Consider the following 26,148-nt stretch of genomic DNA (forward strand, 5'->3'; position numbering starts at 1 on the left):
TTGGAGAGATCAGGGATACAAGGCACATATCTAAGCATAGTAAAGGCGATATACAGCAAACCTATAGCCAACATCAAACTGAATGGAGAGAAACTTAAAGCAATCCCACTGAAATCAGGGACAAGACAAGGCTGCCCACTCTCTCCATATCTCTTCAACATAGTGCTGGAAGTCCTAGCTAGAGCAATAAGAGAGTTAAATAAGAGAGATCCAGGGGATACAAATTGGAAAGGAAGAAGTCAAATTATCACTATTTGCAGATGATATGATAGTATACCTGAGTGACCCCAAAAACTCAACCAGAGAACTCCTACAGCTGATAAAAACCTTCAGCAAAGTGGCTGGATACAAAATTAACTCAAAAAAATCAGTAGCCCTCCTATATACAAAAGACAAAAGGGCTGAGAAAGAAATTAGGGAAACAACACCCTTCACAATAGCCACAAATGACATGAAGTACCTTGGTGTAACCCTAACAAAGCAAGTCAAAGACTTGTATGAAAAAAATTTCAAGTCTCTGAAGAAAGAATTAGAAGAAGATATCAGAAGATGGGAAGATCTCCCATGCCCATGGCTTGGCAGGATTAACATAGTAAAAATGGCTATCTTACCAAAAGCAATCTACAGATTCAATGCAATTCCCATCAAATTGCCAACACAATTCTTTATAGACCTGGAAAGAAAAATTTTCAACTTCATATGGAATAAAAAGAAACTCAGAATTGCTAAAACAATCCTCTACAATAAAAGATCTTCTAGAGGTATCTCCATCCCTGATCTTAAGCTGTACTATAGAGCAACAGTAATAGAAACTGCATGATACTGGCATAGAAACAGAATGGTGGATCAATGGAACTGAACAGAAGACCCAGAAATAAACTCACACACTTATGGACACCTGATTTTTGACAAAGATGCCAAAACCATACAATGGAAAAAAGATAGCATCTTCAACAAATGGTGCGGGTCTAACTGGATGTCTACATGTAGGAAAAGGCAAATAGATCCATACTTATCACCCTGCACAAAACTAAAGTCCAAGTGGATCAAAGACCTCAACATAAAACCAGACACATTAAATCGGTTAGAAGAAAAAGTGGGGAAGACCCTGGAACTCATTGGTACAGGAGACAACTTCCTGAACAGAACACCAACAGCACAGGCTCTAATAGCAACAATCAATAAATGGACCTCATGAAACTGAAAAGCTTCTGTAAATCAAAGGACACAGTCTTCAAAACAAAACGACTGCCCACAGATTGGGAAAGAATCTTCACCAACCCTTTATCTGACAGAGGGCTAATATCCAGTATATATAAAGAACTAAAGAAGCTGAAAAGCAGCAAACCAAGTAATCCAATTAAAAAATGGGGAACAGAGCTAAACAGAGAATTCTCGGTAAAGGAATATCGAATGGCAGAGAAGCACTTAAAGAAATGTTCAATGTCATTAGCCATTAGGGAAATGGGAATCAAAACGACCCTGAGATTTCACCTTACACCCATCAGAATGGCCAAGATGAAAAACTCAAGTGACAACACATGCTGGAGAGACTGTGGAGAAAGGGGAACCCTCCTCCACTGCTGGTGGGAATGTAAACTGGTAAAACCACTCTGGAAATCAATCTGGCGCTTTCTCAGACAACTAGGAATAGCACTTCCTCAAGATCCAGCGATACTATTCCTACGCATATATCCAAAAGAGGCTCAAGTACACAATAAGGACATTTGCTCAACTATGTTTGTAGCAGTTTTATTTGTAATAGCCAGAAGCTGGAAAAAAAAAAAACCCAGATGCCCCTCAACTGAAGAATGGATACAGAAATTGTGGTACATCTACACAATGGAATATTACTCAGCAATGAAAAATAAGGAAATCATGAAATTTGCAGGTAAATGGTAGAACCTGGAAAGGATCATCCTGAGTGAGCTATCCCAGAAGCAGAAAGACACACACGGTATATACTCACTCATATAGACATGTAATAAAGGATAAACCTACTAAAATATGTACATCTAAAGAAACTAATCAAGAGAAAGAACCCTGACTAAAATGCTCAATCCCCATCCCAAAAGGCAAAGAGGATGGACATCAGAAGAAGAAGAAAACAGGAAACAAGCTAGGAACCTGCCACAGAGGGCCTCTGAAAGGCTATGCCCTGCAGACTATCAAAGCAGTTGCTGAGACTTATGGCCAACTGTCGGGCTGAGTGCATGGAATCTTATGTAAGAAGTGGGAAATAGTAAGATCTGGAGAGGACAGGAACTCCACAAAGAGAGCAACAGAACCAGAAAATTTGAACACAAGGGTTCCAAAGACTCATACTCCAATCAAGTACCAGGTATGGAGATAACCTAGAGCCCCTGCACAGATGTAGCCCATGGCAGTTTAGTGTCCAAGTGGGTTCCATAGTAATGGGAAGAGGGACTGTCTCTGACATGAACTGATTGGCCGTCTCTTTGATCACTTCTCCCTGATGGGGGAACAGCCTTCCCAGGCCACAGAAGATGACAATGCAGCCACTCCTGGTGAGACCTAACAGACTAGGATCAGAAGGAAGGAGAGTAGGACTTCCCCTGTCAGTGGACTTGGGGAGGGGCATGTGTGAAGAAGGGGGAGGGAGGGTGGAATTGGGAGGGGAGGAGGGAGGGACTTATGGGGGGATACAAAGTGAATAAAGTGTCATTAATAAAAAGATACAATTGCTATTAAAATAAAAAAATTTCAAGTCTAGATGGAATTCTAATTTTGTCAGTCTTTCAAAAAGGAATTTCACCTAGCCATTCTTAAGCTTTTCAAATAGAAAGTAGAGATAGAGACAGAAGAAATAGAAAGAGTGTCAACTTCTTCTCATGAAGCCAGTAATACCCTAATATCAAAACCTCCAGATGAAGGGGAAGTAGAAGTGCAGAGACACCAAGAGGAGAAAAGGTAATCAGGATATATTGTACGGAAAAGAATCTACTTTTAATAAAGGGGGCGTTGGCTTTATCTAAACTTTTAATAAAGGGGGCGTTGGCTTTATCTAAACTTTTAATAAAGGGGGCGTTGGCTTTATCTAAACTTTTAATAAAGGGGGCGTTGGCTTTATCTAAACTTTTAATAAAGGGGGCGTTGGCTTTATCTAAACTTTTAATAAAGGGGGCGTTGGCTTTGTCTAAACTTTTAATAAAGGGGGCGTTGGCTTTGTCTAAGCTTTCAGGGTTGGTTGAACATGTTAGTGAATAAGTACAATAAACCATATTCAATAATAACTCATAGAAATAGACTCAAAGACAAAAGTCATATTATACCAAATGATGAATAAAGAGTGGTTGAGAAAGTTTGCCATGCTTTCATAATACAAGTCCTAAGGAGTAAGACTATAGGGAGTATTCCTCACTAAAATAAAGTTTATAAGGACAAACCTACACCTAATTTGTTCGTAAGTAGAGAAAAACTTGAAGGAATTCCATTAAAAATAATAAATGAGAGCTGGTTTCAATATAGCTGGAACAATAAGACAAATGTATAAAATTAAAGGGATACAAATGGAAAAAGAATTCAAATTATCTCTATTTTCAAATGTGCTTTTATATTTACATATATATATATAAATTGTAACACCCACACACATGCTGTGCATGTACATACACACACACGCACACACACCACACAGGTGAAGACTCTCGGGCTGAATGTTTTCCATGAGAACCATAGAGTAACAAAATTCCTATAGCAGACATGAGAATTCTCCTATCCAGGAGTCAGTCAGGATAATCCAAGTGACTCCTCAAACAATATAATCGATGTAGGTAAGCCTTGATTGCCTCACGCCATCCATGTAGGGCCTAAGACTCAGGTGACTTCACTTGGATCTGATGTGAAGTCATATTCTGTTACCTTTCTTCCATAGTTCCAGAATGTATGATGCAAGATCCCACGGAGGGAGGCAAGTAAGCACTCCTGTCCAGATGCACATCCTATGACCTAGGCCAGTTACCAACACAGAGAGATGTGCACAAAGGAGCAGCCAATGGCACTCACATGCCTGTGGAAACCAGTAGATACCTAATCGGTTTTAAGGTTGACACAAGAAGAAAGTGAGGCTTGGTACTAAAAGCACAGACAGCTTGCTGGTGCTAGTGATGCCAGGTACCTCATGCCAGGGACAAAGCTACTTCTGCCACTCTGCTAGAAGTGAGTAATGCCTTACTACATTCTAAATCTTTTTTTAACCAACTTTTAAAAATTATCAACTAACTTTACATCTCTGTCATAAGCCCTGCCCTCCTCTCCTCCCAGTCCCACCCTCTCTCCTGCATCCCCCCTCCTCTATTCCTTAAAATAGGGGAGCCCCCTACCCCTACCGACACCCCACCTCATCTATTCACATGGGGACTGAGTTCATCTTCCTCCCCTGTGGCCTGGTAGGGAAGTCCCATCAGGGGGAAGTGATCAAAAAGCCGGCAATATAGTCTATGTGAGAGATATCCCCCTCACCTAACTAGTGGGCCCACATGAAGCCTAAGATGCCCATCGGGCTTCTCTTCTTGTGGTCTGTGCACTGCAGTATGTCTATCCTGTATTAAATAATTAGAATCTGCTTACAAGTGAGTATATACCATGTATGTCTTTCTGGGCCTGTGCTACCTCATTACATCTTATCATTATACCTGCAGATAAATATAGCTACCGCCCTGTATTAAACCTCTTCTTACAGCAAACTGAGAACATCACAGAAAACCACAATTCAACAAAATGCAAAGATGTGTGTACCATGGAGTGCGTGTGTTTGTGGCTCAGGGAATATGTTAGAAGAGGGATTGGAAAGTCCGGAAGAGCCAGAGTACCAGGAGTCTGCTGTGACACAATCTCTCCTAGAAATGGCTGCCAAAAGACTAGAGCAATGGCAATCCCAGTGGACATGCTAACACTGAAAGGCAAACGTCCACAGATTCCTTTCCTGGGCACCAAACAGGCAACGATCGGCTGCTGAGAGAAAAATGTTCTTCGCCCACGGATGAAGTCAGTCCCTATGTGATTGTCCAACGAAGAGTGGTCAGCTTTGAAACAGGCAACAATAAAAACGGACTCAGAAGGATGTATTTATAGATATTGGTGCATACATACACACATATATGTGTGTAACAAATAGGATCAAACAAAGGCTATCAAATTAAGGGGTACATTGGGGGGTTGAGAAAGGGCAACTGAAAGGGGCTAGAGGGAGGAAAGGGATGAAGAAAATGGTGTATCTATGCCAATTGTAACATTTGAATAATTTAAAAAATCAAGGACAATAGATCTTTATATATTGTTAGTCTAGTCACCAAGAAAATAAACTACAAAATAATACTAAGTGCATTTAATTTTTTTCCTCCATGTTTTTCAATGATGAATATTCACTTTGTGTAGTATTGAGTTACATAAAGACAGGAAATTTTCTTAATTACTTTATGTGTTTTGACCACATCCGTACCTTTATCCCTTCCCTCTCTCTGCCTCTTAGTCCTACTGGCTCCTGCTCATCTCCCTTTCCATGTCTCCCTTCTTATTTCATGTCCTACACACACACACACACACACACACACACACACACTGCATTCATCTACAAATAAGTGTATGTATTCATGCATGTGTATGGTTTTCGGTATTGAATGAAATATTGGGTCCACAAATAGAGAACATGTATAATATTTTTTATTTCTGAAATAGCTATGTTTTCCTTTAAATGATTATATCTAGTTTCATCCTGTATTAGTTACTTCCATATTACAATGACAAAACATCATGACCCTAACAGCTTATAAAAGAAAGCATCTAATTTAAGGCTCACGGTTCCAGAGGATTAGCTCATGGCTACATGGCAGAAAGCAAGGAAACAGACATGGAGTCGGGGCAGCTGAGGCTTACAGCTGATCTGTAGTCATGGGCAGAGAAAAAGAGGCAGGGAAAGCTGACTGGGGATGACATGGGAGGTGTGGAACCCTCCCCGTGCCACAGCTCCTCCAACAAGGCTGTGCCACGTAATCCGTTCCAAACCGTTCCACCAACTGTGGACTAAGCATTCTACATAAGAGCTTACGGGGACCATTCTTATTCAAACCATCACACGCATTTTCCAGTAAGCAGCATAATAGCATTCTCCTCTCTGCCCGAGTGCACACCGTATTTGTATATTGTATTTGTATATTGATATATCTTTAAATATCACACAGATGATCACACACATACACAGCTCCCATTTTCCTCACCCCCTCATCTGGTTTGCACACCGTGTCTGACGGCACCTCTAGCTTGTTATAAACAGTGCCACGGCTAACACAGATGTACACTTATCTCCATGGAGTCTTTTCGCCTTCCTATTTAATGTATTGACTTAGATTACATTTCAAGCTTCCTTTGGTTTGGAAATAGCCATGATGCGGAGCTCTTGTGGCCTTGGAGCTGGAAAGAGCTCGGCGGTCATATCAGCGCCCAGAAAGTAAGCCGGACCAGCAGAACTGCATCTAGTATTGCTTAGCCATCAGTGGGTTCTGCCAGTTTCTGGAGCAGGAGCCATCCCCTCACTGCGTTGTTGGCTGTATCACAGCTCCCTGACGGCCTAAGAAGCAGTGGGACGAGGCAGTCAGGTAACTGTGCCAGACAGAAAGGATGAGGTGCTTGCACAGCTGTCACTGTGATGACATTAGAGTGAGCAGAAGATTGGAAGATCGAGTGGCAAGACTAAGGGTGGACTACCCTGACAAGGATCAGGAAATGTTGGAAAATGCTCACCTCTTCTTTCCTGCCCCTCACCCTGCTAAAGCTATTCCAACTTTCCATGTTTTCTTTCAGGACTAGAACTCTCCAAATCCTAGGGTTAATCAAATACTTCCCAACCTATAATTCTCAGCTAAATTCTCTCTCTCTCTGTGTGTGTGTGTGTGTGTAGTTTCTTCAGTTTCTAGTGATCCCTTAACTAAAAATGTTGGCTATATGTCAAAACTTAAAAACATCAAGAAATGTTATTATGTTTAATTTACTAGTGGTTCCAATAGTTTTAAACACAATGTCTAAAAGAATCTACAAAACTCAGACTACAAAATCCTAGAATGTCATGTATGCACACACACATACTCCTACTAATTCTCAAAGCATACTTTAAGAAGCTTTGAAAAACCCTGGGATCAATTTAAAGGGTCGTCAAGGTACATCTTAACATCAGTGTGAAGACCGACTCTATCAACATATTTCAAGCAAATGCTACTTATCACAACAGACCTGCACACACCCACTCTTAATTAATCCAAATGCAAAGTATACTTGTCCAAGTATGAACCAATGCTTGTCACCTCAGTGACCCGTTTTGCAATACATTAGCTGTTTTCTTTAAAGTTCCTACATAAATAAAATGTCTCATTGATGTGTTATTGTTCTAAGTGAACTAATCATTACATTTTATAATCTTAGCCTTAATTCCCAGTATTTTAATAGACATGGTCAAATCCACATACACAAAAGCCCTTTGGAATTTTTAATTACGTGGAAAATTATGGGGACAATGCAGAGTTCACGTTGAGAACGGGAGTTAGGCAATGTTTGTCCTAGATCACTGCAGCACTGTTTTGCCACACAGTGAGGAGGCCCAGGCTAGCATGAGTCAGGGTGGGTGGGGTCAACTATAGTTCTCTCAGCTGGCCTCTTTCTACCTGGGAGCCCCAAGTCCCCTACAGTGATCTGGGTCCAAAACTCTGGCATGCCGGGCGAGCAAATGGTGGTCCACATTGTTTCTGGTCCTGCTGACATGTTTTATTTTCTAGTGACTTATCACAGGTAACAATGGTGTCCTCATAATCTGATTGGCCTGCTTTTTGATCACCTCCCGCTGAGGGGAGAGCAGCCTTACCAGGCCACAGAAGATAACAATGCAGCTGCACCTGATGAGATCTGATAGACTAAGATCAGAAGGAAGAAGAGACCTCCCCTATCAGTGGACTTGGGGAGGGGCATGTGTGAAGAAGGGGGAGGGAGGGGCTTATGGGGGGATACAAAGTGAATAAAGTGTAATTAATAAAAATAAAAATATTAAAAAAAGAATGGTGTCCTCATTGGTGTGGAGGGGATATCTGCAAAAATGAAATAAAAGAGAGAGCCAGAGAAGGGCTGGCTAAGGGAATTGCTTTCTTCAGGAGAGACTACAACTCCACACAGAACTCAGAGAACCCACCGACCCAAAGCTTGCTGCTTCTGCATGGACTGTTTCCTTGCAGTTGTGTGCACTGCTCTTTCGTAAGTGTCTGACTTGACCGGGAACTTCCATGATCTTTGCCACTTCCACGCAGACAGAACTGTAACGGGACTGCTTCCTCTAAGCTTGCTTGTTCCTAAGACATCTGAAACACACTTATCCATCTCTACTAATGAAGTTACACATTGCACCTATCACCCACTCACGCGGCGCTTCTCAGTAGAAAGCTGTCTCTCTCTGATTATGTTTATTATCTGTTAAATATTCCCTTGACCTTCCTTCTCCCCCTACATTCATCTAATTTTATTCATTTTCACTTTCCTCAAATTCCAGTGTTATAATTTAGAGGGAAATGAATAGAAGACTGAATTCCAATCCCTCAGTTATTTGAACTTGAATATTTCTTCACCTTTCTGTGTCTTGAGTATTTGGTTTGAAATTTTATTTTAATAATGTCCAATTTTTCATACCTCAGAAAGTCTGAGGGCATAAAAGACGGCACAGTGTGTGAAGTACTTTAGATAAAAGCACTTTGCTGGCATATAGAGCATGTGCACACGGTTACCCTTGGGCCCCACTCAGATGTCTCCTTCTGACCTCTCCTGCCAGCTCTGCTCTTCAAGCTGTATTTCTTTGTTGGCATAGGCAAAATCTCCACTTATTCAACAAGCTACTAGCTGATTGACAACAAAGAACCGACAATGCTCTGGGCAAGAGAAGGAGAGCTGTAGACGCAGGATTTTGCAGCTTTCTTAACCATGGAGAATCTACACATCTGTCCTTAAGACCAAAAGAAATGGGTTGTCATCATCCGGGATAGACTGTGGACTGCTGAACCAACAACACCCATCTAGCATTTGCCAATGCTGGCCAGTAGGGCTCCCTTCTGCCCTGGAAGTCCCTGATGAACAACGGCCCCCAGGAGGGTATGAGAAGTTTTAAGAAGACTGATTGAATGTAGAAGAGTTAGGATGAAAAGAAGTAGAAGACAGAAGTGAGAACGTATCACACACATTTCATGAAAGATAACAGAGAATAAATATGAGAGGCAGACAGGTGATTTTAAAGTGGAATTTATTTTTAAAATGCAGCATATAAGGGAAGGGATGTGTCAGTAATGCTCTTTGGATGACTACTTAAAATTCACACAGAAAAACTAGAATGCAAATCAGATTTGTGACCAGGAAGGTTGGGGGAAAAGCACTGGGTTCCATTTGGGGCATTTTAGGGGCAAAGCATCTGTGGCAAATAGCATAAGCGATGCAATGGTGAGCAGACGACCTTCACGTAAAGACATTGGGTGTAGATCTGAGAGAACTCTATCAGAACCCTGTGGAATATCAGCTTTACAATTAGGTGGAAAAATGATCACCCTATGAGATTTCCCAGCATTCTAAGAGATGAGCTGGAATATTAATTAAAGGTATAATTCCAGGTGGGCAAGGTAACATGTTTCTCAAACTTTAGCCCACAAGGATCCACGGGCTCCAAGGTAGCCTGAGCAACACAGTAAACCTCAAAAGCCCAAGGGCTGGAGATGAAGGCCAGCAGTGAGGTGCTTGCATTGCACAAGAAAGGCTCTGGGTGGTGGCCCTGGCACCATGGCAAACAGGTATAATTCTATTATTTATTCACTGTTTTAGTTGTTTTCCTTCTCATTTACAAAGTGTATGAGTTTGCTGTTTTCTGACTTGCTCTACGTTTGGTTAGGTGCGTAAGTGCAGATCCCCGCAGAATTCAGAGGCTCAGGAGCCGGAGATACAGGTAGCTCTGAACCACTAGATAGAGGCATTGGGGAATGAACTCTCTTCCCCCGCAAGAGCACTGCATGGCTCTAACCACCAAGGGGCTTCTTCAGCTCCTGCTGAGTCTAGAATCGTTACAACCTCAGTCGCAGATGTGTGCTTCATTCACCTTTGAACATTTTATAATTGAGGAGAGACCCTTTTAGGAAAAAAACATGCATCTCAAAGAACACCCCACACCATTTCATCCTCAATAATATATCTTAAGGGTCCCCAAAGGATATACAGACCCACACTTTTAATTAAATAAAAGCTATTTTATAAGAAAAAAAGATGAAAAGAAATTGTTGGCGTCAGTTTTCCGACAGCGTCTGAGATAGGTATCTCTCTGAATGAGGTTCCCAGATTGAGTGAGTAAGTAATTCAATCTGAAGGAGAAGACAATGCTTCCATTCAGGGTTCCCACTGACATCAAGTTCAAGGTTCTGCTGGGATGGGGCCCACAACTGGCCAGCCAGGCCACTTCCTTCCTTTTGCCACAGTTGGAAGTTTGGGGTTCACCCATCTCTGCTTGAGACCTGTGGTTATTTTGATGTAGCCAGTTTGATGCCATTAGACAGGAAAATGTACTCTAGAGCCAAATTACACAAGTGTGTGTCCTGGCATTAACTTTAATGTGCACCTGGGTTTCAAAAAAGGAAAAAACAGAAACCCAAGTTCCTTCCTTTGCCTTCTGGGATTCAACCCTAACACCATTTTGTTTAAATTTCATAGTTTCAGTTTCATCAAAGTCAAATGTGTTTATGTGAAATTGCACTCCAGATGTTCATGGCCACGGATGCTGCAGAGTATTTTGTCGCTGGTGAGACTCTGTGGATTTCACGATTATGACCCAAAGCCAGGATGTTTAGATAAGGCTTCAACCATGGAGTGTGTGGAAATGTAGCAATAAGGGCGCCATGGTCTCAAAGATGCGTCTGTCACATGTATATGTCTGTGTCTGTGTATGCATATATGCTCATCCTAGGCAATTAGGACCTGTAAAGATTGAAGTTTGAAGAAGTAAAAATGAATACTAAGTCTTTGTAAGAATGCATTTCTGTAATTCTTATCAGGTTCATGTAGCCTGCGAAGTAAGACAGAGGAACACAGGGTCATGGATGGTTGGTGATGCTGGCTCATCACCTTCATTGCAGAGACACCATGCCTGCACTTTTTCTGTTTTTAAGCACCAAGTGCCAATTGAGTTTCAGAATCAGTCCTGGGTGCAGCCTCAGTCCTTAAATGTGCTATCAAATTCCCAAACGGTCGTTATTTGTCCAAGCGTTGCTTCAGATGACTGAACGAATAGCTGGTCAGATCGAGCCGTTTTAGTGGATTGTTCAGTTTATTGCTGCTGCAACAGAGTCCTGGAAGCTGGATTCTTTGTAATGAAAAGCATCTTACTTAGCTCACAGTTTTGAGATTGACTTTCCAAACAATGTATTTCTGGCTCTGGAATGATTGCTCTGGTAGTCATCACTTGAACAAAGTCATTCTGGTAGAACCATGCCCAAAATAGAGACTAGTTTGGCAAGCTGGGAAGTCCACAGACCTGGGAAGTTTTAGATTTTATAGAAACCAATTTCTGAGAGGACCAACAGATCATGGAGGACTACAGAAATGTTTCCTGAAGGCAAATGTTTTCTAAGTCTCACCTTCAACATTACCTCATAACATTACCCCACTGGGACCAACAGTCTAGGTCAAGAGCCTTGGGAGATCAACCTCATCAAAACAGTAGCACTGCATCTCCATGTGAAATGATCTGAGCAGAGCAACAGATGCTTCTTGGGAACTTCAGCCAGCACACAAAAGGACATCACAAGAAGGAGACATATAGCAGAGTGGTCCAGCAGGCCAGGCATAGGGATCCAGTGCATCTACCACTTTTTCAGTAAAACTTTCTGGAACGCTGCTATAGAGAAAACAGATGGCACAAAGTAGGGTAATCCATAAGCAGCTGAAGCAAACTTATTTTTTTGTTTTGTTTTTAAAACTATACTTTTTATTTCCGGGGTTTATCTTTATTACTTTCCTTTAGGTTACATTTTATTTTATTTTATTTTATTTTATTTTATTTTATCCATTACAATTAATTCACTTTCTATCCCAGCAGTAGAACCCTCCCTCCTCCCCTTTGATTCCCATCCTCCCTCCTTCTTCTCCTCCCATGCCCCTTCCCCAATCAACTGGATACTACTCAGCAATTAAAAACAATGAAGTCATGAAATTTTCAGGCAAATGGTAGGAACTGGAAAAGACCAGTAAGGTCTGAGTAAGGTATCTGAGAAGCAGAAAGACACGCATGGTATATACTCACTTATAAGTGGATATTAGACATTAAATATAGGATAAATATACTAAAATCTGTACAATAAAGAAGCTAAGCAAGGAGGAACCTGGGTGAGATGCTCAATCTTCATTCAAAAAGGCAAACAGGATAGACATCAAAAGAGGGAGAAAACAGGGAACAGGACAGGAGCCTACCACAGAGGGCCTCTGAAAGACTCTACCCAGAAGAGAATTAAAGCAGATGCTGATACTCATAGTAAAACTGGATGAGTACAGGGAGTCTTATGGAAGAATGGGAGCAATATAAAGGATAGGAGGGGACAGGAGCTTCACCAGGAGAGCAAGACAACCAAAAGAATCTGGGCACAGGGGTCTTTCCTTAGACTGATACTCCAACCAAGGACCATGCATGGAGATAACCTAGAACCCCTGCACAGATGTAGCCCATGGCAGCTCAGTCTACAAATGGGCCTCCTAGTAAGGGGAACGGGGCTGTCTCTGACATGAATTCCGTGGCTGGCTCTTTTATCATGTCCTTTTGAAGGGGGAGTAACCTTACCAGGCCACAGAGCAAGACAATGCAGCCAGTCCTGATGAGACCTGATAGACTAGGGTCAGAGGGAAGGGGAGCAGACTTACGATGTTCGACAATGAACCAACCAGGTCCTCAGAGAGGAGCCTCTAGGTGAGCAACTGAAACACGGTGTACTCAAAATGCAAACTGCGGTGATCTACCTCAACTTCTTGAATCACAGATTTTGTAAGGTATACGTTGGGGTCCAGAAAACTAACAAGCTCAGGAGAATCTGAATTTCCATGTAGCTGTATCAGTGCAGCTGCTTCGCTTCCTCGGGAAGACCCCAATGAATACCAGTGTTAGTATTTCACATTTGTTTGTCTGTTTCTACATGGATTACCACTTATATCCTTTTAACAAACTCTTTTCTCTATGAACTGAACACACAGCACTCTGAACAACTCTAAGTTAAAGTTAGTAACAAATTACAATCCAAAAAGAAAGGTTGCCTTAAGGTAGTTTCTGATGACAATAACCGAATATCACAGACTGGGTAGTTTATAAATAATGAAATTTTACATGGTATAGGAATATAATGCTATTCAAACATGTCCCAAATGCTGACATAGTAAGCAATGGCCTCTTCTGTAAGTTTAGGTAAGAGACTCTCCATTTGGTTCATTGTCCTTGAACAATCAACCCTCTCTAGTCTGTTTTTCTATACTGTAAGAACATGCTTAAGACTAGGAAATGCGTAAGGAACGGAGAGCTGCTTAGCTACAGGCTCCAGTGGCAAACACAAGTGTCTGATGAGGGCCTCTTGCTGTATCAGACAGGGCGGAGGGCTTCACGTGGGGAGGTTTGTGTGTGTCTCCTTAGAAACCACCGAAGCCACCAGGACACCAGCCCCTGAACACAGGAACTATGGAATTCAGTCCCCAGAATGAGTCCTTTAGGAAGACACCTTCAAAGCACGGAAGAGGAGCAATTCAAGGGACTCTCCTATACCTTAAGTGGGTCTCACAGTTTGAATGTAATATAAAGTCACTCAAAATCTCCCAAGAATTCTGAAATCAAGAACAAACAAACTGAGGTGCATGAGATCCCATAATGTCATATTTCCCCCCACATGATTTCTGTGTCTATCTAAGCCTAAGAGTGAACATTAACTCTAAGTGTCTCATGTCAGGATGACCTGCATTTAAGAGTTTATAGGATGTTGGTCAGAGTCATATGCTTTTCCAAGGACAGTTGTTTCCTCGGCAGACACAGATAAAAGTACTGCATGCATCAGGGTTCCAGAAAGAGTTTCATAGTGCTGAAAGCAATCCTATTGCTCAGTGGGTACATTGAAGACAGAGGGTCTGCCGGGCAAAGGTGGACATGCAGTCTCTGGAAGGCCATGGGCACAGACATTGTCAGAGGAATTTTTGGAACAAGCAAGAATTGGTACCTCATGAACCTCTGGTGCTTCTGAGTCTGAGATTCTTGGCTAGTTTGCAGTTTGCCATTTTGTTGGTTCAGGAAAGAGAAATATAAAGTAGTTACAAAACCATCGAATGGAATCAATTAGCACTGAAAAATTACCCACAAATCTATCTCTATTTTATCTGAATTCTGCTATTTTATATAAACCTCTTTACACATTTCTACTTGGGATTTGGAAAATATCCATGATTAATCTTGTCAATATGCTTTCTCGACGTTTAATGCTAAAATAACATGGCAACTCAGTGAAAGCAAAGAAAAATTAATATTAAAATCTGTATCACATTGCAAGCATTTTTATGTGGTTCAGAATCCTACATTCAACTGTGTTCATCCCCCCTTCACTCGGCTGAAAGGCAGGGCCGGCTTCGACTCTGGCTGCTTGAGCCGCTGCTGCTCTCATAAGGCTTTCTCTCTGCCCCAGCAGCAGAGTCCCCAGAGTAGCTGCTTGGCCTGCCCTGATCGGCTGGCCCTGGTTGGCTGGTGTATCTTGCTTTGGAGATTAGAACTTCTGAGAGTGACTGCGCCAATTGTGAGATGGGGCTACAGGGGATTGTACTTCTGCTCATTTCCTCAAGCGTCCCTCTTCTTATAAGGAAGGGCGGGCTCTAATTAGAGGCAGTCACTTCGGCCTAAGCTAAGACACAGCCTGTGGAAGAGAAACGCTTGTGCTTACTTCAGCACTGCAGTGATCACTGCATAATCCCTGCCTGCTTTTCTTTTATCATGTGGATCTATGCATGTAATGACATTTGGAAAATATGAATGACTGCATCCTCACAAGGGTATGCGCTGCTTTCCCCCTTATCTATCTATCTATCTATCTATCTATCTATCTATCTATCTATCTATCTATCTATCTATAAATTGACAGCCTGATTCCTCACTCCTCTCCTCCCATTCCCACCCTCAGCACACCCAATCCCCGTTCCCCTTCTCAGAGAAGGGGAGGCCTCCAAGCTGTATGGACAGACACTGGCACCTTAAGTCTCAGCATGACTAAGCACATCCCCTCCCAGTGGAGCCAGACAGGCAGCCCAGCTAAGGCAAAGGGATCCATAGGCAGCCCCAGAGTCAGAGACAGCCCTGACTCCCATTGTTAGGGGACCCACATGATGGCCAAGCTGCACATCTGTTATATACGTGTAGGGAATCCAGGACCAGTCCGTGCATGCTCTTTGGTTGGTGCTTCAGTCTCTGTGGGCCAAGGTTAGTTTTCTCTGCAGGTCTTCTTATGGTGTCCTTGACCCCTCAGGCTCCCTCATTCCTTCCCCTCACCCTTCCACAAGACTCCCAGAGTTCAGCCTATTGTTTGGCTGTGGGTGTCTGCATCTGTTTCCATCAGCTGCTGGATGAAGTCTCTCAGAAACAGCTATTCTGGGCTCCTGTCTGCAAGCACAGCAGAGTATCATTAATAGTGTCTTAATCATTAATCATTAATGGGCTCTCTCCCATGGGTTGGGTCTCAAGTTGGGCCAGTCACTGGTTTTCCATTTCCTCCATCCCTGCTCCATCTTTATCCCTACACTTCTTGCAGATGAGACACATTTTGAGTTGAAGGTTTTATAGGTGGGTTGGTGTTCCCCTCTCTCCACTGGAAGTCCCACCTGGTTACAGGACGTGGCTATGTCAGGCTCTTGCTAGGAGTCTTAGCTAGGCTTACCCCTAAGATCCCCAGGAGCCTCCCCTGTCTTTTTTTTTAATAGCTTTTTATTTGCTTCACCTCTTTACCATTTCACTTTCTCCACAACTTCTTTGGAACATGCTAAAAAAGCATGTCTGCTATGCTCTCCCTTTTGCCACACCCAGGGGGACCTTCAGAGCCATCCCATCCGAGCCAAGCAGGCTGTTGCTACAAGGGGCCAGCCCTGAAGAACTGTTCTCCATACCTGCTGCTTTAATTTTGATGTGGTCATTGAGATGGTTAATTATCTTCAGTTACACTAAATACCTTTAATTAGAACAGGATCCCCATTGTCACTAGGGCTTCTCCATCATCAACTCATTGAAGAAATGGGACCAACCATCCTATAGAAATATCGGCAATGACAGACTCAGCTGGGTGTCCTCCATGCTGATCCATTAACGGTTCTTGTCACCTAGAGACATAAGTAGACTATAAATTGGGACTGAGGAGCTATTGGGCTGACTTTTTAATATTTACAGATAATGCTATGCCTCTTTACCTATGTGATGTTTGTTTGACTACCTCATGTCTGGCAGAGCTCAGGTGTGTCATTCATTTATTTTATAAATATGTAGTAAAGTCTTATGTCAAACATATTCATAGATGTATATGTGGATATATGCTTTTCTTTTTTTACGGAAAAGTGACAGATGGCAGAGTATACACACTTTAAAATCTCGTGCCTTTTAAATTTAAATATACGCAGCAAATAACTCCATTATGTACACAAAGATTACTTTTCTGTGTGATTAAACTACATTACAATGCTCTCAGCCATCCTCTGTTGATGGGTATTTGATTCCATATTTTTGTTAACAAAATGTCAAATTTAACAAATGTGTTCCATTGTGCATCATACTGCTTCCATTTTAGTTCTGAAGATGCTCTCTGGGGATTGGCTCCAGGAAGCAGGACCGCTCAGTCCAACAAGTGTCTGTGGAATGCTCTTAGGTGTCATTTGCCAGGGCGCTGAAGCTTGTGTTTCCCCTGATAATGAGACAGACACAGGAGCTCTCCTCAGCATTGCCAGCCAAGCGGATCACGCAGCTTTTCCACGTCAATGTGGCCATATTGTTGTCACTGGGGCTAGGTTGAGTGTGATCCACTCAAGGGCAATGCGTATTGATTTGCTTTGAGTCACCTTTTTGCGTCTTTGCTAATTTTGTTACTAATTTCTAAAGCTTTTTAACAGATTAGGGATGTCAGCCATCCCTGCCTTTACCGTAACTCACCATCCGACTTTGTGTTTGGCAAAAGGCCTGGAAAAGGTATGTGTCTGTTCTTCGGGGCTTTCGCTGAACAGTCTATGTCAGATCATGTACCACACCGAGTCTTTCTCATAATCCTTTTATCACTAGAATCACACATTTTTTTCTCTCTCTCATCACATGCTTTGCGGAGTGCTGTCATAACTTCTTGTTTCCATGGGCTTGGTAAAACTTCCACATAAAGGAGTTTGGGCTTGTGTGTCTGTGCCTTTTCATATTTCTGTTCCTCATGTATATATTGGTCAGATTATTCTTTCATTTTGTGATATTGTTTTCTTAAAAAGTTATTTTTTAATTTAGGTTTTCAAATAAACTAAATGAATTTTAAAGACCAATTTATATGAAGTAGCATCCTTTATAATTTTTGTAAATTTTGTTTTCTTAACGTATAACTTTTTCTTTGACAATTTTTATACAAAAAGTGTTTGTTCGGTTCCTCTCTGTGTTGATTAAGGTAGCTGTCCATTGCATGGGTTCATTAATCTTCCAGGTAACCAGCATTATGTCTAACTCACTAGCTCCCTACAATGTCAACAGCCTCTCAATAATTCCTTAATCTTTACCTTCTTGCTGCTCATTCTTGATTTACTTTTGTTTCATTATTTTGAGTTGCAGCTCATTCTATTTTAAGTGACTCATTACTCCAGAAGTATCTGAGAACTAGTTTGTGAGGTCTGGGCATTCTGTTTTACCCACTTGATCTTAAAAATTGTTCACTGGTGACTTTGTTTGCTTGCTTGCTTATTTATTTATATTTTTGTGGTCACTAGGCCTGGAAAGGAAAAGGCAGATACATAATATTAATCTTTGTGCTAAAGCCATAAATCTGTCTGCTGAATTAAAGGTGACTCTTTCTTTTAAATTTGATGCTTCAAAATGCAACTGAAGTCAATTACTTGGCTGCAGTTTTCTCACATAGAAACATTAGCAATGCTCAGGGCTGTAGCATTTTCTGGTAGCTCAATCTCTGAGGCATTTTCTGACTGGCAGAGATCACAAACCACAATGTGAACACAATTTGTAAAGATTAGAGAATGTACAAGATAGTTGACTACATTTACTGCAACATATGACTCAGAGAAAAAAATAATTTCTATTTTCTGTAGCAGTCATTAGCAGGGAAAAAAAGATTTCTTACATGAAAAGAGAGAAGGGGAAAGAAAATAATCCTGACACTGAGGAGGAGTTCATTAAATATGGTTTCCTTCTTCCCAATGAGCTGGAATGTGGACAATCACATTACAATGTACACAATATCATCAGTTGTTTCCATAAAGACCTTTCTCACAAAACCATATCGATATCAATCATGAAAACAGCACTGAAGTGCAAACGCAGGGGAGGCAGTTGAAAAGAGGAAGCCGTAAGGACGGACTTGACGTCGGAAGTTAGCATTGCACACAGGCGCAGAATGGGGCCTGACTTAAAGGGTGGCCACTGGTATATATCTAATAAGAGCAATGCAGCCAATGCTGTAATTTGAGCACAGAAAGAGAGAAAAATGAGCGTAGACTGTAGACTATGGGGTTACCCAGAATGCAGTCGTGCAGTGTCTCAGGAAGCATGCGGAAGGTGGAGGTGAGGAAGGGAGCTTAAAACAGAATGTGGACTGCTCAGGAGTCCTGTGTGTCGAGGGGTTCCTTGGCTTCCCTCCTCCTTTGGCTCCTAGTTGTTCTTCAGGACACTTAGGCTAACTGCCAACAAGAATGGCTGACAGATCTCCAACAAAAGTAGTGAAAGGAAAGTTCTTAGCACACAGTAGGACTTCATTCTAGGCGCCCCAGCTGGGTGACTCTCTGCTTCCTAGGGATCTGGGTGTTCTGGTAGGTGCCCATCCACTCCACAGCAAGGATGCTTCACCAGGGGGGCGGAAGTGGGACCTACTGTATGCAAAGCTGAGGTCCTGGAACTCCAGTTCCCTCAGTAGATTCATGCACGGAACCCACTTCCTTTTAGCTGTATTTAAAATCAAACAAGGGTAAAGAGGACCGTGAGTCGGAGGAGAGATGGAGGATGAAAGGAGCCAAGTGGATTTGGTGGGCAAAAAGAAGCACGCGTTTTGCAGATGCAGCGAATGCGGAATGCAGACCTCTGCCTGCAGCCGAGGAGGAGTCGCGAGCACCTCGGAGAGTCCTTGGACAGCAGCAGGGGAGCATTTGTAAGCCCAGAACACAGTGGAGTGGCAGGGAAGGCCTAAACCAGCCGGAAGAGTGACCGCAGGACACTCCACAGGGCACACATGTGAGTGGCCATCCCAAACATGGCCCGGGATCGTCCCGAGCCGCAAGCAGCGCTAGCCTGCGCGCGGACAGACAGCGGCATGCTTGCAGAAGGGGTGTGCTCATTTTCAGTGGCAGGCTCCTCTGGGGAACGGAAGAACACTATCATTCCAGCCAACCCCTTAAAACAGAATGCAGACGAGTCTCCAGAAGGTCTGTAACAATACTGAGACGGTTTCAACAGTGGAAGCGTCAGGAAACCATCAGGCAGTTAACGGGACCCGGAGAGTACAAGGGTCTCGGCTGAAGGTCAAACGAATTCAGTGTTTTTGGTGTACACCTTGCTGACTCTGTGATTCTTGGTTGACAACTAAAGGTCAAGATGTCTAATCAAATCCATGCTGCTCTGTTACACACTCAGGTGGAGGAGAGGTTTTTCACTGGTGCTTGGACGCTGCATGGAAACACCTCATGAGCAAATCCTGCCCCTGTACCCTTCCTTCCTGCCTTTACCTCTTGCTGCCATTTGGATTTTTTTTTCTTTCTTGGTTCCTCCTTTCCTCCTCCTCCTCCTTTTCTCTCTCTCTTACTCTTTTCTTTAAATGTGCAGACTCTCCAAAAGAATTATCTGGGAAATATTACTATGAAAAATCATAAGCAGGCTTTATATTCAGAAATCACCAAGGGAAGTAAAGCAGCAATTCCTGCTCATCCAGATGTCAGTGAACACAAGGGCTCAGAACTCCCTTATCTCTGTAAAATACCCCAAAGCAGTTAAACTAAGACCATCATGTGGCTGTAATGAGCTGAACAGTGGACCTCATTACTGCAGCAGGTAGGTCAGGATTCAGCCACCCTGGGTGCTGGTCAGTGAAATACAGACTATATCTCAAAATTCCCAAAGTCATTATTCCTCCTCCCCCTTCCTTCCATTCTCCCTTCCTTCCTTGTTGAAAGGGATAGCTCTAGCTTGAGAAAAATAAATCTGTTTGTCTTATATAACACTTAGTTTAGAGGAAAAGTTAGTACTGTTAAGGAAAAGGAATAATATCTCTCTATGGTATGGTAGTATGTTTCTTTCTTTTCTTTTCTTTTCGTTCATTCTTTCTTCTTCTTCTTTTTTTTTTTTTGACCCATCTGGTTTGTCAGAAAAGTCTCCTACCTCTGATATTTATACAATATCATGCAAATGTCAAAATCTGAATGTCATCTTCAAAGACCCTTTTATGTCAGGCAACCCCTTTATAGGAAAAAAATAAACAATTTTATGTATGCATGCTTGATGCCAGTCCAATTAATAAAAGCCTTTTTTGCTATGCTTGGCTACAAGCAAGTTTCTCTTTTGAAAATGAACAGAGGGAGAATGAGATAAAAGGTCTGTATTGTTTCCTTGCAAATTTTACAGTTTCATTTTTAATTTGTGTTTGGATGTGAGGATCTTGGTGCAGATGGTGTGATAGTCCACAGTATGTTCTGAGAACCTGAAATGATAACAAAGATATGCAAATCGAGAGGGTGCTTTGGATGAACGCCAAGATATCCCATTCCACAATAGCTGAAAACAAATTGATGTACCCAGCACACTACTCCGAGTAGCACGAGGAGAGGTAGTGGTGCCAAAACAAATTACATTAATGACCTTAGCAGTTTGCTCAGTTCTATTGGCTAGCTTAATGTTGGTTACATTTGTCTGCATTGGCACTTCATTTACTGTGCAAAACAACTTTTCTACCAAGAAAAAAAAGGCCAAAACAAAATGAGAAAAATTATAAACTTAATGCAATTTAATCTTCATAATTAGGAAAAATATTGTAAGGTTATTTTGGCACCTGGAGAATGTTTAGTGATACTCAATGTACCAAAAAGAACAAATGCTAATATTTAAAATTTAATAAAAATATTGCAAATTTAAGACTTTAAGGACAGGGTATATTTTTATGGTAAATAGAGGGTAGCCACAAAAAATACCAAGTTTATTAATTAATAGCATTGGGATTACCTTCAAGGAGGATGATGTTGGTGACTGAAATAAAATATTTCAAAAATGTTATTTATACCTAAGCATGTTTGGAATACACAATGAGTCGAAGCCTATGGTTTAGGGTGTTGAACGCAGAGCTCCTGAGGAAGGAAGAATAAAGGCAAATTAGGTGACAGAAGAAAGAAAAATCTTTACTGAAAAAAATGAAAATCAAGAGATATAATTTGTAAGGTGATATGTCCAATTATAAGTATATTTATAATTACTCATCATTTTCTCAGAAGTTAAGGTAAAAGCTTGGTCAAAAAGAGCCATAATTGTTATATATATATAATTATATGTAGAATTATACTATATTTATATATAGTATATAATATAAAATATAATATTATATATATATATATATATATTACTTGAGGTGGCCAGCCTAATTCATAGTTATTATGCTCAGTCCCTGGATTGACACTTTCATAAACTAGAATGATTTTTTTAAAACTTAGGTTCTACTAAAAGCTTAATTCAAGGTTGATGAAAAAAAGATTAACCAAAATAGATATTTTATTAAATATATACTTTTTAAAACATAAATATCTTAAAAATTAATGTCAGATTTAAGGTGTTTACTCCTTTATTAACTCATCTGAGTCTTCATTAAGAAAACAAACAACAAAAACATAGGCAAGGAGATGCTGTTGCATTTTCCACATCAAGTGAAATGTTTTCACAAGAAAGCTGGCTGCGTTTTCAAGGTCTGGTCAAATAACTAATAAGTACACAGTCTACAGCTCTGAGTCACACCAGATTAGAATTCCTTAAAAACTGAGAGCACCACTTGTTGCTCAGAAAGTAGTCCATTTGATCCAAAATCCCCGTGAACAGGTGAATAAAAGTGACATTCCGGCAGGACTATGTCTTGGGCTCTGGCCCTGGCGCATCATATATCTCTGCAGACCCAACATGGGAAGGGGCTGAAGCCCAAAGGAGGGCCATCCTCTAGAAGAACCTACCTGTGCATCTCAGAAGTCCGTTAATATAGGGTCATTTCTGTCAAAGAATTCTTCTGTTTATATTCCCCTCATTTCTTTTGTAATTTCTTTCTTTCTTTTTGCTTTTTTGCTTTCTTTTTTCTTTCTCTCTCCCTTTCTTCCTTTCTATTTTCCTTCCTTCCTTCCTTCCTTCCTTCCTTCCTTCCTTCCTTCCTTCCTTCCTTCTTTCTTTCTTTCTGTCTTTCTTTCTCAGATTATTTCTGACTTGAAAATTTCCAAACGTGAAATGACAAGTGATGGTGATGATCAATTTTAATAAGCAGACAAATGTGGAGTCTGTGCCAATCACTACGTGTTTTGTGCTTTAGAGAGTAATTCAAGGTTAACTGGGCTTTGGCAAAATACACACGTGTGAAAATTCCTCATGTGTCAGGCAGAGATCAACAGGTTACAGTGAAATCTGGCAGTTTCCTTTTTTTTTTTTTTTTTTTTTTTTAATGTAGGGAAGCTTGAAGCTCCGAGCTGGGGGCAGGCTAAGCAATTAGACAGCAGTGTATCTATTAAACCCTTCGTCATAAGAACACTTCTGTAGAGAAACTCTTCTGATGTACGGTAGGCACATCGCAGAAAAGCCTTTCTCTTCAACAAATATCAGCCCTTATTAGTTATTTAATCAAAGTTGCGCCAAAATGTAGGCTCTCTGATGAGCCCCCAGGTGACCCTTGGTTTGAGGAGGGCGGATGCGCTAGGAAGACGATCTCGGAGCTGTCCATCACTTTCTGAGGCACAGGGAAAGCCCAGGCAGAAAGGCAGAGCACCCTCGGTCTTCATGCATAATACATGCCAAATAGGTGCAGCGGTATGTAAAGTGAATTTTAATTGGTTATAATTGTCATTTCATTTAGTAAAGTACTGTCTGGAGACCAGGATATCAATTAGCACTCCACGGACTCTCTCACTTATGAAAATATGCATAGAGAGAGAAATGTGACCAAGCACTGGATGTACAGTAATTAAGAAAGTGGTACAATAATTTAAAGACCTTTAAAGTATCAATTAATTGCTATGGAGGTAACATCTGAGTATAAACTCGGTGAAGAAAAAAAAAGAAAAAGGAAATCAATGTATCTGCTTTAAATGAATTTTAAAAAGCATGTTTTAGTTTTGTTCTTGATATTTTTCCTGAGGCATTTCCTTGACATGCTGTAAGAAAAAATCTGCAGGAACACACACACACACACACACACACTGAGAGAGAGAGAGAGAGAGAGAGAGAGAGAGAGAGAGAGAGAGAGAGAGAGAAGATCTCATGGTGGTGAAATTTTTCTTCGTTAATTTTCATACTGATATGTATGCACTTAGAGAAAGAAGAGAGAGAGAGAAAAAACAATAACATTAAGCCCATGGTCCCCCAAGAAGATCTCTTTCAGGCGTCCTTCATTTCCTCAGAATTAATAGACGTCCAAGCATCTATAAGGTAGAAGAAAAGATGATTGATGTATTTCGTTTTTTTATTAAATTGTTGGTAACCAAGGCAGCTTTTCTTTTTTTCTGTGCGGATGAAGGGACCTGTCCCTTTTTAACCACTTGCTCTGAATGACTTTTATGCCCAATATCAGTGAGAAGAGAGGATGAATGTCACCTCTCCTCTCCTCCTCCTCCTGCTGGTGCCTACTCCCTCCTTTGATTGACAGCTACTAATAACCTTCCCGCCCTAAGTGCCATGGAGACACTTTATTAGGACAAACAGCCAAGGAAATCTGGGGCTGGAGCCAAGTCTGCAGCGAGTTATTATCGGGCTTGTATTTATCTCAGCTTTGTAATTTTTTCAGTGATATGCAAATCCCGAAATAGATCTTCTGCTGTTGAAGGACAGGTCCCTCTGTTAATTGATCCTCTGAGATTCCCTCTACCCTTTTTCAGCTCTCAGCCAGGGAAGCGTGCTACATGAAAGAAGCTCAGAGCCATGCACAGGACCCAGAAATTCTCCACACACACCTTCCCCAAGAACAACTTCGACACTGAAATGCATTTTTGTTCGTAAAACACCTCTGCTCTCAACAGTATCTACCCAGCAGATCAAACTGATTTGTTTGTTTACTAGTTGTGTCAAAAAAAAAAAGCCACTTTCAAATTATAACCAAATGTGATTTCAGATGGGATTTGCATTTTTCTCCTGAAACACACAGAGTTGCATAGATTGCAAATATATTAAAACTAATTCAGGGAGAGCCAACGTATTTTTTAGAAGAAAATAAATGTTGTGCAGATCATGAAGTAGAAAATTTGCTTTTCCTCAGAACAGCTCTTTCTTTGCACATTAAAAATGCACACTCACACGCCTAGACTTCCCCAGTATTTGGGCAGCTGACATTTATCACCCAGATCATCATTTTGTGTGTGTGTGTGTGTGTGTGTGTGTGTGTGTACATAGCTCAGGAAACTTATGGACAGGTCATTAATACCCATGCTAATAAGAATGATCTATCTGTTACAATTCATTGCATTTTTAATGTTTACCAAGTGCTTGAAAGCAGTATTGCAGCAAAGACAATCAAAATGTGAGCTAAGTAACTAAATACTGATTAGCATTCCTCATAGAATTTATATAATATTGGAGCGATCAGGGACATAGACTCAGAAAGCCTTGGTTTTGATATTACACCCAACACCAATTACTACCTTTCAAATCCAGAGTTTCCTTTAATAGATTAGTAATTAATAAGGACATTATTGTGTTGATTGTATCATGCCTTCCCTGGACAAAAAAATTAAAAATTTGTAGAGATTTGCTTTATAAACTATCATTCTGAAACAAGAAATAAAAATAAATTGAAATTAGTCAATATCATTATATAGTATATTATAGGGTTTCCCATGAGAGTGCGGTTCGTTAAGTCTGTGAACAGACTACATACCTAAAGATTCAGATGTCATGGTATATTAAATGGCTTGAGAAGTCTATCAACACACGTGCTGTGCCACCAAGAATGGACACGTCTGTGAAGCATTACATGAAGCTGCCCCTTACTTCAACGCTTTTTCTTACCAGGGGAAGGAGTTGCTGTGCACAGCTCTGTCTGCAGGCGCCCCTTTAAGGGCTGTGTTCCACTCCTCACTGAGGCTGGAGACAAGTCTGTGCTCACAGCCCAGGATGGTGCCCAGGCTGCTCTCCTGCCTGCCAGCTTGTGTCCTGGAGAAGACACTCTTGAGGTGGCAGGAGCGCTGCTGTCACTGCCACACTGTATCTGGTGATGCCTAGGCCATGTCCAGTCGCTGCAGTCTGAGGCCTTGGCAGCTTTCCCAGGGTCGCAGATAGTCAACTGAATCAGCACCCTGAGGCTGGCTAACCATTTTAGAGGACTCCACCAGTGTCTGCTGCTGCTCCCAGGAGAAACCGCTCTTCATGGCAGGAGAACATGTCAAAGCTCACATGTTTACCACGTGGCAGGAAAGCATGCTTGTGAGGGAGGAAGAGGCATCCCATGATCCTTTTCCAGAGAAGCCATCAGTGACCTGAGCATCAAGTCTTGAAGATGGTTTCCCTCTGGTGGCCCTTTGCTGGGACCACTGGAGGCCGCTGGGCACGGGGGCTGTAGCAGCGGCCTCTCTGCATCTCTACGGAGACAGGGCGCCCCGCACACCATCCTGCACCATTACACAGAAACGCTTAACTAGCTCCCCTACACAGAACTGCTTAACTAGCTCCCC

This window comes from Meriones unguiculatus, chromosome 16, assembly GCF_030254825.1.
Source record: "Meriones unguiculatus strain TT.TT164.6M chromosome 16, Bangor_MerUng_6.1, whole genome shotgun sequence".
Classification (NCBI taxonomy): domain Eukaryota; kingdom Metazoa; phylum Chordata; class Mammalia; order Rodentia; family Muridae; genus Meriones; species Meriones unguiculatus.